Genomic DNA, 5269 nt, shown 5'->3' on the forward strand with positions numbered 1-5269 from the left:
CAGTGAAGGAAAAAGATGCACAAGTCCAGGAAGCACAGAGAGTCCCGCACAAAATGAAACCAGAGGCCCACAACAACACATCACAATTAAGATGGCAAAGGTTAATGACAAGAGAATCTTGAAAGCAACAAGAGAAAGACATTTACCTACACGGGACCTCCCACAGGATTGCCAGCTGACTTCTTAGCAAACATTTCGGGACAGAAGGGATTGGCATGAAATATTTAAAGTCATGAAAAGCAAGAACCTACAACCTAGACTACTTTATCCAACAATGCTATCATTTAAAATTGAAGGAGTATGAGGCCCCGGGTTCGATCCCCGGCATCTCCACCAAAAAATAAAAAATAAAAAATAAAAAGATAAAATAAAAAATAAAATTGAAGGAGAAATAAATAACTTCCCAGACAAAATAAATAAGCAAGTAAATAAATAAATAAATAAATAAATAAGTTTGTTACCACCAAACCAATATTACAAGAAATATTGAAGAGTCTTCTTTAAGAAAAAGAAGAAAAGAACATAATTAAAAGAATATAGTGACAATAAGTACATACTTATTAATAATAACTTTAAATGTAAATGGGCTAAGTGTTCCAATCAAAAGACATAGGATAGCTGAATGGGAAAAAAACAAGACCCATATATATGCTGCCTATAAGACCCACCTCAGAATAAAAGATACACACAAACTGAAAGCAAAAGGATGGAAAAGGACATTATGCAAATTGAACAAACAAAAAGCCGGGAGAGCAATACTATATCAGACAAAGTAGAGTCCAAAACAAAAACTATAATAAAATACAAAAGAGAACACTACATAATGATAGAAGGATCAAATTAACAGGAAGATAACACCCTTATGAATATTTATGCATTCAACATAGGAGCATCTACACATTTAAAGCAAATCTTGATGGACATAAAGGGAGCAATTGACAGTAATACAGTCATAATAGGGGATTTTAACACCCCGTTGACATTAGTGGGTAGATCTTTGAGACAAAATCAACAAGAAACTAGCAGCCTTAAATGACACACTTCAGAAAGAAGCACAAAATTGAAAAAACCACACTACCTGATATCAAACTAAACTATAAAGCTATAGAAATCAAAACAGCATGGTGCAGGTATAAAAAGACATATAAATCAATGAAACAGAATAGAGAGCTTAGAGAACCTAGAAATAAACCCATGCCTTTATCATCAATTGATATTTAATTAGGTAAGACAATGCAATTGGGTAAAGATAGTCTATTCAATAAATGATATTGGAAAAATTGGACAGATACATGCAAAAAAGTAAAACTAGACCACCTTTTTACAGCACACACAAGAATAAACTCAAAAATGGATTAAAGTCTTGCCCAGCTGGGTAGCTAAATTGGGTAGAGTTGTCCTGATACACCAAGATTGCAGGTTCGATCTCCAGTCACGGCACATGTAAGGAGCAACCAATGAGTGCATAAATGGGTATGAAACCATAAATCTCCTAGAAGAAAATAGGCAGGTAGTAAAATCTCAGATATTTAAAAATACTATTACTTATTTTTTTGGAGAGAGGGGAAGAGAAGGAGAAAGAGAGGGAGAGAAACATTGATGTGTGAGAAAATCATTTATCAGTTACCTCTCACACTCCCCCAACTGGGGACCTGGCTTGTAACCCAGGCATGTGCCCTGACTGGGAACTGATCCGGAAACTTTCAGTTCCCAGACCAGCACTTAATCCACTAAGCTACACCAGCAAGGGCTCAGATATTTTTATATCAATATTTTTTTATGATAGTTCTCTGGCAAGGAAAACAAGAAAAAATATAAAAAAGTGAGGTTACATAAAACTTAAGTTTTTGCACAGCAAAGGAAACAATCAACAAAATAAAAAGACAACCCACTGAATGGGAGAACATATTTACCAATTATACATCTGATAAGGGATTAATGTACAAAATTTATAAAGAACTTATACAACTCAACACCAAGTGGGTAAGAAGGGAAAGGGTCTAGTCAAGGAACTAGTATGAATGACCCATGGACATGGACAACAGGGTGGGGATTAACTGTGGGAGAAGGGGTGGGAGGGGTGGGGGGAAGCAATGGGGGAAAAAGTGGGACAACTGTAATAGAAAAACAATAAAAATTTTAAAAAAGAAAATGGGCAAAGGACCTGAATAGACACTTCTCCAAAGAGGGCATACAGATGGCCAATAGACATATGAAAGAATGCTCAGCATCACTAATCATCAGAGAATGCAAATTTAAACCACTCTGAGCCCTGGCTATGTGGCACAGTTGGTTAGAGATTGTCTCATACACCAAAATGTTGCAGGTTCTATTCCAGTCATGGCACATACCTAGATTGAAGGTTCAACCCCGAGTTGGGGCGTGTAAGAGAGGCAACCAGGAGGTGACTGGGAAGCAAGTGATTGATGTTTCTCTTACAATGATATGAGATGGGGGTGGGGTGGGGTGGTGGACACACAAAGAAAAACAGAATTATTTTCTGGAGGGCGGACCCCTTGTAGTACTGGCTTACCCCGCTAGCTGAATGTTTTAGGAACCCCCATCTGTATCAGTGTACCAGCTGGTGTTGTTGTCAGAGGCTGCGTTTGGCTTCAATGGATTTTTTTTTTTTTTTTTTTTTGATGACTCTTTCAATGCTTTTGCACATTTCATGATGGGTGATTTAGGAGTGTACCTGCCCACACCATGCTGAGTGTTCAGCATTTTTGCACCAAGAACAGCATGACCTCTGTGTCCCATGTTCCTTCCCTGTTCACCTGATCTTGCCGCAAGTGTCTTTTTGTTTCCCTGAATGAAAAAAGACCTCAAAGGGAAAGGTTTTGCTGATGTGGAAGAGGTGAAACAAAAAACAGCAGAAGCACTAAAAGGCATCAAAATTGACGAATTCAAAAACTGTCCTGAGCAGTGGGGAAAAAATAAAGTAAAATGTTTGAATAGGTGTATTGCATCAAATGGAGAGTACTTTGAAGGTGACAGAAGTTTAAACATGTAAGAATAAATACACAATATTTTATAAATAAATTCCAGGTTTTTTGGGTCCCCCATCGTATTACTCTCTCCTCCCCTTAGTCTCTCTCCCTCCCTTATTCTCCCTCTCTAAAATCAATCAACATATCTTCAGGGGAAGTTTTAAAAAAAAAAACAATGAGATATTACCTCACATCTGTCAGAATGGCTCATTAATAAATCATCAAACGATGTGTTGAAAAGATGTGAAAAAAATAAATCCCCATTCATTGTTGGTGGGAATGCAATTTGGTGCAGCCATTGGGGAAAGCAGTATGGAGTTACCTCAAAAAATTTAAAATGGATCTTCTTTATGACCCAGTGATCCCACTTCTGGGAATATATCCAAAGAAACCTGGAACACTAATTAGAAAGAGTATATGTAACCCTGTGTTCATTGCAGTGTTATTTACAATAGAGATTGGAAGCAGCACAAGTTTCCATCAGTAGATGAGTGGATACAAAAGGCTCTGTTACTTTTGCACAAAGGAATTCTTACCTCTTGGGACAGTGTGGATGGAACTGGAGAGCATTATGCTAAGTGAAATAAGCCAATCAGAGAAAGACAAATACCATATGATTTTACTTACATGTGGAATCTAATGAACAAAATAAACTAACACAAAATTGAAATAGGCTCATAGATACAGAGAACAGATTGGCAGTTGTTAGAGGGAGGGGAGTAGGGGACTGAGTAAAAAAGGTGAAGGGATTAAGGGGGAAAAAAGCCTCATAGACACAGACAACAGTATGGTGATCACCAGAGGGAAAGGAGGTGGGTAGAGTAGAAGAGGTTGACGGGGGGAATAAATGGTGATGGAAGGCGATTTGATTTGAGGTGGTGAACACACAATACAATATGCAGATGATGTGTTATAGAATTGTACACTTGAAAGCTATATAATTTTATTAACCAATGTCACCCCAATAAATTTAATAACAAAAAAGAGAAATTTAAAAACAAACAAAAAGTATCCCAGCTTATTGGTTGGGATACCATTTAAGTAACTTGCCTCGTTTCGCACTCCATAATCAGTTACGGTTCTACCAGAGGACCTGATGTTATTTTTTTCTAAATGTTCTAGGTATTTAGAAGTATAGTCGTAAGCACTGCCTTTGAACCTGATGTGTCTTGTTTGTAGCTTCACGGGCCAAGCAACAGTGCTAGAGCATAAGGACTTGTTATAACTGGGGCTCTTCAGCTCTCAACTGAACTGCTCTTTTAAAAACAAGGTACATTAAAAAAAAAAAGAAGTATAGTCGTTTATTTCTTATACTTCTCTGTGAAAACAATATAGATATATTTTAGGCTGCAATACTTAGTTTTTTCATAGTGAATTGAAAGAGTAGTCAAACCATTTTCAAAAGCTTGTGCATTGGACTGAGAGTTGTAAATTAAATAGAGAATCTACTATATTATGGGCATGCTTAGTCATGCATACAGTGTGGGAAAATTTCAGAATGAAAGAGCTCAGTAATAAGGTTGGAATGCCAATGGATAAACCCATAATTGTCTTCTAAAGGATATTTCAAACCTGCAAGGAATATCCAAGGGCAGAACACCAGATGAAAATGTCTTAAAATAGAAAAAAAAATTGTACCTCAGCACATCAAGGAGAGTAAAAAATAGGTTATTAAAGTAACACTTGCAGAAACTATAGCAAAATCTTATTCTGTATAAACTTACCAGTTACACTAGAGTTTTTCTTTTTTCTTTCTTTGAAATGTGAAAATTAATGTGATTTGGGAGTACTTCTAGCTTTAACTTGATCCATGACAGTAAATGGCTCTTGGACTTTCTAAACCTTGGTTGGGTGATTTTTAAAGTAAAATAGGTTATTTTTAAGAAAAGAGAACATATTGTGAGCCATTACTCTATCATAGGTATTGTTTTAAGCATTTACATACTCGTTATTTTATGTAATCCAATCTCTTTTCCTTCTTAAAGTTCTCTGACTATAACTGAGTTAGAGGTAAAGGGCTAATACTGTTTACAAAAGTCCAGCAGGAAAACAGGCGATAATGGAGAACCAAAGAAGATCTAAGAGGAGTTGATAAATAGAAGAGGGAGATCTGCGCAGGCAATGGGACTGACGGGAGAAGCAGGCAGAAGGGCCTAACTGGAGAGGACAGCTGCTTGTGTTAGTTCATATTCTTGGCAATTAACAGTTATTTTGCTAAACTGACGTGCCTGTGAAGCCTGGTTGCTCCTGCTTGTTTTATTGCAGAAAAGCGGTTCTCG

At 36.9% G+C, this 5269-nt stretch overlaps 1 non-coding gene across 1 annotated transcript; it reads left to right on the plus strand.

The window, feature by feature from the left end:
• The first annotated feature begins 4132 nt into the window (after positions 1 to 4132).
• On the plus strand, positions 4133 to 4268 carry LOC150021339 (small nucleolar RNA SNORA50). Its single transcript, XR_016513695.1, has one exon. It is a non-coding gene; the product is annotated as a small nucleolar RNA SNORA50 (small nucleolar RNA).
• The last annotated feature ends 1001 nt before the right edge of the window (positions 4269 to 5269 follow it).

Source organism: Furipterus horrens, unplaced genomic scaffold (genome assembly GCF_987537825.1).
Source record: "Furipterus horrens unplaced genomic scaffold, mFurHor1.1.pri manual_scaffold_1, whole genome shotgun sequence".
NCBI lineage: Eukaryota > Metazoa > Chordata > Mammalia > Chiroptera > Furipteridae > Furipterus > Furipterus horrens.